The sequence below is a fragment of the Physella acuta genome, unplaced genomic scaffold (genome assembly GCF_028476545.2).
Source record: "Physella acuta isolate Inbredline_101_S28 unplaced genomic scaffold, ASM2847654v3 ptg000545l, whole genome shotgun sequence".
NCBI lineage: Eukaryota > Metazoa > Mollusca > Gastropoda > Physidae > Physella > Physella acuta.
In genome coordinates, this window is record NW_026732064.1 from 56072 (window position 1) to 68643 (window position 12572).

The window sequence follows — 12572 nt, forward strand, 5'->3', positions numbered from 1 at the left end:
AGAGCAGGGCCTGGCCGGGACGGCTAGTATATATATATATATATATATATATATATATATATATATATATATATATATATATATATATATATATATATATATATATATATATATATATATATATATATATATAAAAATGTTTATTTATTTATTTATATATATATATATATATATGCACGGTTAATGAGTGTAGATGTTCTGTGTGAGCAGGTACAAGTGTCTGTCGTGGAATTGACAGGAAAACGCCTATCATTTCGTGCTACTTGATCCTATATCCCATACCCCCTGTTGAATAAATGTTTTTGTATGTGTTGATCTGGTAGATAAATAATTTCAGATAAACCATCCCCTTTTATTAAAAATGTAAGAAATCGATGACTGCCGGGGGTGATCGATTTACAAGCCAGGTGGGAGATGTGTAGCGGATACCTGGACTAGATAACGTACTGGGTGGGGTTAGAGTGTGGGGTGGGGGTGTCACGGGTGGATGCGCACGGCTGTGCTTGATTCTTGACAACTGCGACACGGGTTGGTGAACTGGAGTTAAGGGGAATCGAAGCGTGGAGGTGGTTGGGGTCTGGGGGTGTGGAGGTGGGTGGGGTAGGAAGGTGTGGAGGTGGTAGAATGGGGAGGGGGAGTATGGGGGTGTCGAGATTGTGGGGGCTGGAGGGGTGGGGTACATGTGTAGGGATAGAGGTGGTTGTGTCGGGAGGGGTGGGGTAGAGGTAAGTAGGGTATGGAGGTGGTAGGATGATTGTAGGAAAAAAAGTCACAGGAAAAAAAAACACAGGAAAAAAAAACACAGAAAAAAAGTCACAGGAAAAAAAGTCACAGGAAAAAAAGTCACAGGAAAAAAAGTCACAAGTATATATTTGCATAGGATTTGTTAATACTTCTATGTATTAAATATTCTGAGAGTGCAAATTAACTTAGGATTAATTAAATGTAATGTAATGTGTGTAGGTTGTATACGCATAGTAATTTTTATAATTCATCTAAAAATATTTAGTATGAATTATGTAGATTGTAATTATGTTAAACATAATATTTATAGCATTTAATAGAATGTCCACGGTTTTCATCGTGTTTTTTTTTTAATTAAATTACCGTGAAATGCTAAGGTCATATGAATTACTGCCCTCAACTCATGGCAACAATAGTTATGCTTAGTTCAACCACCTTTACTGCCCACATTTATCACGCTCATTACATTACAAAACTTAGGATCAAAATAGAGAGCCGACAAGGTTCAAAGGTTGTCATCAACACAAAATATGTTCGGACAATGCCTACTGAGGGAAGGCCGACCAAAACATAAGCAAAACAGAATGATGTGCCTAAATTTCTTTTATAGTTAACTTTTCTACCGCGTATTTAACTAAATACGTAACAAAAGTTGAGATTGTTGTGTAAATTATCTTAGAGTATTTTTACTTACAATTTTTATAAACCATAATGCTTTTAACGTCTATAAATAATTTATGCTATCAAAAAATACAACCCACAACAATAAACATACAACATTTTACAATTCTTAACAAATTAATAAAAATATTTCTAAAAAGATCTTTGTGACTTTTTTTCTGTTACTTTATTTCTGTGACTTTTTTTCCGATAAAATTTTTCGATTGTGACTTTTTTTCCGTGACTTTTTTTCCTAGCAAAATCTGTGACTTTTTTTCTGTTTATTTTCCTGTGACTTTTTTTCCGTTTACCGGTAGGATATATGTAGGGTTGTGGGTGTTGCTGTGGGTGTAAGTGGGTGTGGATGTGAAGGTGGGATGGGTGTATGTGAATTGTGGATGTAAGGGGGATGTAAGTGGGTTGTGGATGTAAGGGGGTGTAAGTGGGTTGTGGATATAAGGGGGTGTAAGTGGGTTGTGGATGTGAAGGTGGGATGGGTGTATGTGAATTGTGGATGTAAGGGGGATGTAAGTGGGTTGTGGATGTAAGGGGGTGTAAGTGGGTTGTGGATGTAAGGGGGTGTAAGTGGGTTGTGGATGTGAAGGTGGGATGGGTGTGTGTGGTTTGTGGATGTAAGGGGGTTGTAAGTATGAGGATGGGGTGTGGGTTTGGGAGTTTGTAGAGAGTGTATATAAAGATTGTTGCGATGTGACGAAAAGTTGCGTTGGAAAGAAGTGTTGGTGAGGGGTATGTGGGAAGGGTGTGAGAGGTGTGAGGGTGTGAGGGGTTGGTGGTAAAGTGCGAGTGGCGGGAGTGACGTGTCGCATGTTTACTTTATTGGAAGCCTCACAGGAGAAAGTTGCTTGTAGCAAATCTTTCAGAGATCACATAGAATCTCTAACATGGAGTAAGTTGCTTGTAGTAAAAATCTTCCAGAGATAACATAGAATTTCTAACATGTGGTAAGTGGCTTGTAGCAAATCTTCCAGAGGTCACATAGAATTTCTAACATGTGGTAAGTGGCTTGTAGCAAATCTTCCAGAGGTCACATAGAATCTCTAACATGTGGTAAGTGGCATGTAGCAAATCTTCCAGAGATCACATAGAATTTCTAACATGTGGTAAGTGGCTTGTAGCAAATCTTCCAGAGGTCACATAGAATCTCTAACATTGCGCAGTGGGCTACTACATTGCAATACAATCAAGTCTGACTATAAAGAGAGTAGCACAGTCGAATATTTCATCGGCACCGAAATGTCTTTAAAATGTCCTTAAAATGTCCGTAAAGTGTTCTTAAAAAGAACAACTATAAAAAAACTAAAATATGTGAATGGTGTTTCTCGTTTTACACAAAATTTTAAAAATTGTAATTTCTGCAAATTGACAAAAATTATTTCATAACAGAAAATGAACACAGTTCAAGAAATATTCTAAAAAAAATAATTAAATATCTCGCTTAGATTAGTGATAATAATCATTGCGTTTTTTATTCTCGGGCTGAAAGAATTGAATTGAACACCATTTCTTATCTACATTATTGATTTCCTAAAAACATTCTTTTGGGAGAAAAATGTATTAACTTTTCCGGTTCGACAATAAAGACATGTCTTCAAATGCCAGTGCAATTTTCATTGTTAAATAATGTAGTGTTGACGTCATCAGACACCACGCCTACTTTTTGTGACGTACTAGGCAGCCATTTTAAAAAAAATGGATCCTGATCCTTTTCCTATTGGCAGGCGATCTTTGGAAACAATTTTATTCGCGTCGGCAAACGTTTTAAAACCCGTTGAGCGCGAGATTCTCGGATGTAGGCGAAAGACGAGAATTCGAGATTAATTTTATCCGAGCAAAAATCAAGTTAGACGTATTAGGTTTTCTAGGCAGGGAATTCTTAACCAAATTGGACGCTTTGCAGACAAAGTGCATTTTATAGAGCAAACTGCGAATACATCTTCATAATGAGTGAAATAAAAACACACAAAAAAAAAAACAAAAAAACCAGAAACAGCATTCATTGAAAAAAAAAAAAAACGGTAGAAATAGGGTCGGGAAAGACGTAAGGGTGGGGGAGGGGAGGGTTTTAGCACATCGACCCAACCACTACCCCTTTTTTAACTGTCGAAGAATTTGTTGATTCCCCCCCCCCCCCCCCCAGTTCTGATCTAGATCTGCAAGCGACAGAACTAGGTAACCGGTGACAAAAGTATGTAATCGATTTTTATTTTATTTCGCAATACCAATTCAATAATCGTTGCTTCTTAGTCGGAGTGAGGATGATTATAATGAATTTCCGAATCTGATTAACTCCTAATGAAGGCAAAGAAAAAAAAAATGTAGTTTCCGCACCGGTTTCGCTTGCTGTGTCATGTATAGGAGTGGCAATCACATCAGCACAGTTGGTTCCACTTCATTGGATTAAAATCAATCATGCGTTACGTAATGGACTCACACATTGCTCACCGTCTATGTTGGATTGGGGACGGTGGGGGTGGGGCAAAAAAGGGGTGGTGAGGAGATATTGAAGGTCTAGTCTTGTAAAATAGAGGTGTGGGATTCTGTACGTCAGAGGTTGGGGTTAGGGCTGTAGAGATGAGAGGGGTTGGGGTTGGGGTTTGGGTGCGATGCTGTAGGTTCAGTATAAACGGGGATGAAATACGTCTGAAATGTGTATGGGGTGGGGGGTGTACAAAGTGTATGGGGTGGGGGTGAACCAAGTGTATGGGGTGGGGGTGTACAAAGTTTATGGGGGTGGTGGTGTACAAAGTGTATGGGGGTGGGAGGTGTAAAAAGTGTATGGGGGTAGGGGTGTACAAAGTGTATGGGGGTGGGGTGTAAAAAGTGTATGGGGATGGGGGTGTACAAAGTGTATGGGGGTGGGGTGTAAAAAGTGTATGGGTTGGGGGTGTACAAAGTGTGTGGGGTGGGGTGTACAAAGTGTATGGGGGTGGGGGTGTACAAAGTGTATAAGGAAGTGAGGATTAGACAGGCTGTATAAAGGTGTGGGGTTTATAAATTACATCACATGAAAATGTATTACCAAAGAGATGGTAAAGATACAACAAGTGTATGCTCAGATCAATGATTAACATCTATCCAATTATGTATGATGAAACCACTTTAAAAGAAATTATTTATGCTTCATACTTCCATGTCTGACATCTACGTATCGATTATCTCGAGGGGTGAGGGGGTGAGGGGGCGAGGGGACGGAGTGGGAGTTATTGCATGACATGGCATACGTGACTTGCGCATGCGTAAAATTACCAAGAATGGTTTCCGGTCTGTCAGAGCTCACGTATGGGAACGTGCGTCCATTGTAGCCTTAATGTGGGCATATGCCCAGCCTGGTGCCTGTACACTGTGAACACAAGTAATGTGGGCATATGCCTAGCCTTGTGCCTATGGTGTATACAGGGGCGTAGCGAGGGGGGGGGGGCGGGGGGTGCGGACCGCACCGGGTGACACCATTTAGGGGGGTGACACCAAGGCAAAAAATAGCAAAATATATAGAGAAAAACTCGAGGGGGGGGGTGCAAATCGAAAGTTTGAAGGGGTGGGGTGCAAATCGAAAACTTGAGGGGGGGTGCAAAGCGAAAATTTGAAAGTTTGTCCCTGGGAAGAGTCTCTTTGCCTCTGGGGGGGGGGGGGGGTGACACGATTAAGTGCCGCACCGGGTGACACCCGACCTCGCTACGCCACTGGGTGTATATACAGTCAGAGAGCGTATAGTATATTGGAAGTACGATCCATATTATACGTGGTAAACTTTTACAGAATTTGTTTTCCGTATTCACCGTGAACACCATTTGAACACGTTAATTTTGATCCACCCACCCATTGAAGAACTGCCAAAACATTAACCCTAACCCCAGTTATGGTATGCCATATTCCCCCTTAAACGCCTACTCAGACAGCTATGACGAGGTAGCTAAAATCTTAGAACAAATCAATAATTAGCTTATTTATTTTAGAACTACCGTAGACAAACACAAATTGAAGTGCATAAATTATCAATAATGTAAATCAAGTACATTTGCTTTAGATAAACACGTTCGTCTCAATGTAATCAATTAAATATAGTACAGTTCATCTTAGCTTCTTGTCTCTCTATAATTAAAGAAAACTGTGGCGAACGTCCTAGGAAGAGATTCTCGCTTTTATTGCGAGATTTCCCTGGCACAAATCCCGGATGGGCACAGTTCTACTCTCCTTTCTCTTAATGTTTCAGATTGCTTATACGATTTGTTTGTCGACTAAACTTGTTGTTTCATTAAAATATCACGTGATGTTTCTATTTGATGAACCTGGATTAGAAGAAGAACTCTCTTTTTTTTCTTCAAATTTGTGTTTGTATAAACATAAAGTGTGTTTGTGTTAACAAAGTGTTAATACATTATCTAAGCATTTAAGTTCCACTTTTAAAAAGTTAGTTTAGGCTAGAAATATAACATTTGTCTGTGGAAAGTAGGGTAGGGGAAGGGCTTGAAACTTTACTAATTTACTGTATTAAAGTAAAGTGCAATGGGTGCTAGTGAAGTCGAGTAGACCTGTTTCTGTTACACTAAGGTCAGCACTACGACTAGCCGCATGAGTCAGGTACCCATTAGGAACGTTTTTCGGACTTGAATTCGAAGTCAAACTCGAGACTTTCGGGTTAGCATTGGTATGCTCTACAATGCCTGAAAGAAACTCTGTGCACAAGAAAAATATCTATCAGTTGATAAGGAACAATTATTAACAATACCTTTATAAATAAGAAAACAAATGAATTTAAGATTGTGTATATTTATTAACCCGTTGATAGTAAATTTTTGTTATCTCTGCCTGCTAAGAAGGGCCGTTGGTCTAGGGGTATGATTCTCGCTTAGGGTGCGAGAAGTTTCGGGTTCAAATCCCGGATGGGCCTATATTTTATTTGGGATAGTATAATTTTTTCCTGTTAAAGTGTTAAAGATTAATTTAATTAGAACGCGCTGTTGAGTTCGTTTCTGTTCTTAGTGTATTGCCATGACGCTACGTAAGAAACATTAGACTTAAAGTAATTAAAATAAAATCTCAAGCAGGAATATCATAATGATTTTTAATAAATAGTATTAAAATATGATTCAGCAAATTACAAAATATAATGAATTAATTTTATATATTATTAAAACAAATAAGCCTATATTATATATTATAATTTTTAAGAATACATGGAATAATATTCAATACGTTTTTTGTTGCCTGCTTATAATAATTTCTTGCTCAAGTTATGTGTTAAAATAAGAACACGACCATGAGGACTATGTTTTATCAATTAAATTTACTTTATTGTCAGAGGCGTAGCGAGGGGGGGATGAGTACATATGTCCCCGGGTGCCAACCCTAGTGGCGCCAAAATGGGTTGGAAAAAAGATTAAAAGCTCATTTCGGCTGCAGTTTTGAATAATATACATAAAAAATATATGTGGGGGGGGGGCAAATTGAAAGTTTAGTTTGTCCCCGGGCGCCGGGAGGGGTCGCTACGCCTCTGTTTAGCGTTTGTGTTAAACCGTTGTTATATGTGTTCACCTTTTTCGTTATTAAACATTTAACCCTGGTTTCTAAGTTTAGTAGTTTTTCTTAAAAACTTAAGTTAATGATTTCTCAAAAATGACATTTTATGCTTTATCAAGCTCATAATAAAGAAATCTTCTTCTTCTACATTCTTAATTGTTATACCGGAAGGGATTTCCTACAGCACTGTCATGTACAACGTGTTGGCGTGTGATGCGCCATATAGGCCGTTGACTCTCATTGCAGCCTGCTTTTCTTTCTGGATTTACTTCCATAGCCTTTGTCCAGCCAAGAACAAAATACAAAGCATTATTTATGAGATTTTAAAGTTTTCTCACCTAAATAGGTTGCTGTCCCCAGCTATCGAGCCTCAGCTTCCGTGGGTTCGAAACTCGGGACTTACCAAACCCATAATGTTACCCCCCCCCCCCATTAAAGATATTACACTTGCTTTGTTTCTTTAATTACTTTTTTTTTAAGTTTTCTTTTCTTGTATTTATAATGATGAAACCCATAAAATTCCAATAGGCTAACATGGGGATAAAGATATTTTTAAAAAATAGGGTAGGCCATTTGATTCAATAGAGACTGTAATGAAGTATTCACACATCTAATTACTTTAAGGATCTAGTTTAAGTCTACATTGAGGTCTAGAAACTTGATAGTGAAAAAAATGTAACAGTTACGAGACCGAATGTTGTTACAAAATCTATAAAGACCTGAATTTCTATTTAAAACATAAATCTCAACCAAATAATAAGAAAAATAACAAAACATTTTGTCTTAGCAGTATGTGGCCCGTTGGTCTAGGGGTATGATTCTCGCTTAGGGTGCGAGAGGTCCCGGGTTCAAATCCCGGACGGGCCCTACCTTTTGTTTTTAAAACCATGTTTGAAAACTAAAACAAGTTCGATAATGTAAATTAGTATTTAAAGCGGACAAATCAACTTCCTTTTTATAATTTTTAAAAGTCTGAAAATGTCTTTAAAAAAATTGCAGCAGAGAATATTTGTTCTCCGCCCTAACTTTTATTTCCCGTGTATAACCTCACTGTGTCTATATTTAGAAACAATGCGCTAAAAATAATAAAAATAAAATTCCCAATCAGTAGCTAAACAAAGGCAAACTGCCAAGAATAACCTTCACTGTTACTATAATTAGCTCTCCAATCAATGTGCGTTTTTTTCTTCATGTTTTCTTTGTTCCCTGCCCGTAAGTAATTAGCCGCAAGGAAAAAAAAAACACACCTTCAATTAGACAAAAGTACGAGAAAATTAGAATCCATGAACTTTAACACTAATTAGCACTATATCATATCATTTTACAATGTGTTGTTGTTTAATGTTTCCAGGCCATTCGAATATATTGGATAAGTTGAAATGTTTACGGTTGTTGTGTAAGAAGATCAGGGTTGCGGCTACGTCTTATAAACAACAACCCTTTGATCGAACAAAGACCGGACAACTGCACTGTCTGTTGTACAAGGGTTCTCACACAGCTCAAACAAAACACCCCCCTCCCTATCAGTCTATAATCCCCCCCCCCCCCCCCACCTTTTCTCAGCCTATCATACGCGCATGTAATTGTAATAGACAATAGTTTTGCCTTTTTATAATTATTTATTTTCATTGTTTTAAATAACGATTTCAGTTTGTTGTGAAATACTTTCTGTCATACTGTTCCTGTAATTTAAACCTGATTTTAGTAGGCCAAAAGGCAAAAACTATTAGAGGCGAATACAAAGTTATGCGATAAAAATTAAACCAAATTTTGAAGGGAATCCGGTGTGGGAGAGGTGTAGAAAAAAAAATGACAAAGTAATTTAGAAAAGTGGTATAAACAAAATAGGGCCCGTCCGGGATTTGAACCCGGGACCTCTCGCACCCAAAGCGAGAATCATACCCCTAGACCAACGGGCCGTTGTGTTACTCATAATGCCTACTTGATTTATTTAACTTCATTAATTCAATTGCTAGATTTAATTTTTTTTTAATCTATTGGAGATTTACTTTGCTGTAAAATAAATTATAAAAACCAATTTGATATATAAATTAGCCTAGAGCTTGCTGTGTTTTTCACCTATTAAAGCGTCAGGACCAGGACACACCTGTAGCCCCCGCACCTGTCCATTGTCACAGGTTGTAAGATCATGCGTCTACTGTGTAAATATAGTGTAGGCCCTATCTGATTGTATAGACACTTGTGTCAACATTTTCATGTTTCTAAACTCAGTTATATTCTTCAGGCTACTGTTAGAAATGTATTTCTTTCTAAATTACCAAAGCACTGAGTTTAAAGATTTATGTGTTTATGTAACTGCAGTCAACTTTTTTTTCAACTTGAAGAGTAAACGAAATTGTTTCATTAAAATTAATAGCTTCAATTTTTTAAACTGCCAGACTAGAAGTTCCGGTGGTGCCGAGAAATGTTTCGAAGGTTTTACTCGCCGGGAGGTAACTCTGAATGTCACACAGCGCTGCCCACTTACCGCCCTTAGCATGGATCAATACTAAGAGGGGGCCGAGGCGCTACCCCACACGGGGGTTGAGTAATGTCTGAACTTTGGAGGAGCACGGAGATGCCGGACTTACTGGAAAGGTTAGGGTAACGGAAACAGGCAATGAGGAAGGTGGGTAGGGGGTTGGTGGTCTGGGTTATTCAATGAGGAAGGTGGGGGGGGGGGGGGGGAGTCTGGGATTCAATGAGGTAGGTGTGGGGGGGGGGGGGGGGGGGAGTCTGGGATTCAATGAGGTAGGTGTGTGTGTGGGAGGGGGATCGGGCGCTGGTTTATTCATTGAGGTAAAACGGACGACCCATGGCTCTGTGTAGCCTATAATAGGTGTTTAATTACACGTTTAAGATTAAGCTTGACCATTATCGGAAAAAGGATAAACTCTACTGCAACTGCACTATTGGCCCTAATGTTTACCGTCACTCATCCTTTTGTCATATAACCAAAACCTAACACTCGAGTCTGGACAGTTAAACTGCCATGACACATGAGTAAGCCAGGATTATTCCATCAGTAAATGGCTTTTTGTTTTCCTCCCTGACAACCTGACTGGTGGTCAGTAGTTCATCTGGTGGTCAGTAGTTCATCTGGTGTCAGGTGGTCAGTAGTTCATCTGGTGTCAGGTGGTCAGTAGTTCATCTGGTGTCAGGTGGTCAGTAGTTCATCTGGTGTCAGGTGGTCAGTAGTTCATCTGGTGTCAGGTGGTCAGTAGTTCATCTGGTGGTCAGTAGTTCATCTGGTGTAAGGTGGTCAGTAGTTCATCTGGTGTCAGGTGGTCAGTAGTTCATCTGGTGTCAGGTGGTCAGTAGTTCAATCTGGTGGTCAGTAGTTCATCTGGTGGTCAGTAGTTCATCTGGTGTCAGGTGGTCAGTAGTTCATCTGGTGTCAGGTGGTCAGTAGTTCAATCTGGTGGTCAGTAGTTCATCTGGTGGTCAGTAGTTCATCTGGTGTCAGGTGGTCAGTAGTTCATCTGGTGTCAGGTGGTCAGTAGTTCATCTGGTGTCAGGTGGTCAGTAGTTCATCTGGTGGTCAGTAGTTCATCTGGTGTCAGGTGGTCAGTAGTTCAATCTGGTGGTCAGTAGTTCATCTGGTGGTCAGTAGTTCATCTGGTGTCAGGTGGTCAGTAGTTCATCTGGTGTCAGGTGGTCAGTAGTTCAATCTGGTGGTCAGTAGTTCATCTGGTGGTCAGTAGTTCATCTGGTGTCAGGTGGTCAGTAGTTCAATCTGGTGGTCAGTAGTTCAATCTGGTGGTCAGTAGTTCATCTGGTGGTCAGTAGTTCATCTGGTGTCAGGTGGTCAGTAGTTCAATCTGGTGGTCAGTAGTTCATCTGGTGGTCAGTAGTTCATCTGGTGTCAGGTGGTCAGTAGTTCATCTGATGTCAGGTGGTCAGTAGTTCAATCTGGTGGTCAGTAGTTCATCTGGTGGTCAGTAGTTCATCTGGTGTCAGGTGGTCAGTAGTTCATCTGGTGTCAGGTGGTCAGTAGTTCAATCTGGTGGTCAGTAGTTCATCTGGTGGTCAGTAGTTCATCTGGTGTCAGGTGGTCAGTAGTTCATCTGGTGTCAGGTGGTCAGTAGTTCATCTGGTGTCAGGTGGTCAGTAGTTCAATCTGGTGGTCAGTAGTTCATCTGGTGGTCAGTAGTTCATCTGGTGTCAGGTGGTCAGTAGTTCATCTGGTGTCAGGTGGTCAGTAGTTCAATCTGGTGGTCAGTAGTTCATCTGGTGGTCAGTAGTTCATCTGGTGTCAGGTGGTCAGTAGTTCATCTGGTGTTCAGTAGTTCATCTGGTGTCAGGTGGTCAGTAGTTCATCTGGTGTCAGGTGGTCAGTAGTTCAATCTGGTGGTCAGTAGTTCATCTGGTGTCAGGTGGTCAGTAGTTCAATCTGGTGGTCAGTAGTTCATCTGGTGTCAGTAGTTCATCTGGTGTCAGGTGGTCAGTAGTTCAATCTGGTGGTCAGTAGTTCAATCTGGTGGTCAGTAGTTTATCTGGTGTCAGGTGGTCAGTAGTTCATCTGGTGTCAGGTGGTCAGTAGTTCATCTGGTGTCAGGTGGTCAGTAGTTCAATCTGGTGGTCAGTAGTTCATCTGGTGGTCAGTAGTTCATCTGGTGTCAGGTGGTCAGTAGTTCATCTGGTGTCAGGTGGTCAGTAGTTCAATCTGGTGGTCTGTAGTTCATCTGGTGGTCAGTAGTTCATCTGGTGTCAGTAGTTCATCTGGTGTCAGGTGGTCAGTAGTTCATCTGGTGGTCAGTAGTTCATCTGGTGTCAGTAGTTCATCTGGTGTCAGTAGTTCATCTGGTGTCAGTAGTTGATCTGGTGTCAGTAGTTCATCTGGTGTCAGGTGGTCAGTAGTTCATCTGGTGTCAGTAGTTCATCTGGTCCCATAGAATTGTAGACAAAATGGAGTCACGTAGGCCTTGTTGACGGCGCTACCTCAAGTTGGCCCAACTTACTGAGCTAGTATGATTTCATTAATCTAGTGTTAAAGTAATCATATTGCGCCCTCGTGATATTCAGGCAGGCACCTAATTTAACAATAAACTGCAGATTTGCTTAGCTAGGGGCACACATCAAGCGCAACAATGGGCCCCGTTCAACCACCAAGCAGGGCCCCTGGTAAAGAGTCAGTCAAGGGCCCCGCTCTAACGACATGCAGTTACCACGGCACGCACTCGTCTCAAACAATAATACACGACTTCACTGAAAGTTTGAATTCAATCAAAACTTAGGACAACTCATTTCCCAGAGAATGTTACTATTTTTAGAACTTATTTAACTGACGAGTCAATGAATCGGACTCTAGACAAACTGTGAGTCAATGAACCCCGACACGGTACCCCTGCCACTACAACTGTTTGCCGACAATACCACCTTTTCTATGCCCACACTACCAACTTATCTATGCCCACACTGCCTACCAGTCTATGCCCACACTGCCCCCAGTCAATGCCCACACTGCCCCCAATCTATGCCCACACTATGTCCCGGTCTGCCCTCATCCCCTTTACATCGCCCTCATCAGACGAGCACTTGCCTTCATTGATATTTGAAAGCCCCAGCAGACGAGACTGAGCGCGCGTGCGACGAGTCGCCCGCTTCCAACCCTCGGCCAGTGTATGTGT

General features: G+C 40.6%; 2 non-coding genes across 2 annotated transcripts; one reads left to right on the forward strand and one right to left on the reverse strand.

The window, feature by feature from the left end:
• Nucleotides 1-7737: 7737 nt before the first annotated feature.
• On the forward strand, nucleotides 7738-7809 carry Trnap-agg (transfer RNA proline (anticodon AGG)). Its single transcript has one exon. It is a non-coding gene; the product is annotated as a tRNA-Pro (tRNA).
• Nucleotides 7810-8789: 980 nt separating this feature from the next.
• Nucleotides 8790-8861, reverse strand: Trnap-ugg (transfer RNA proline (anticodon UGG)). Its single transcript has one exon. It is a non-coding gene; the product is annotated as a tRNA-Pro (tRNA).
• Between the last annotated feature and the right edge of the window lie 3711 nt (nucleotides 8862-12572).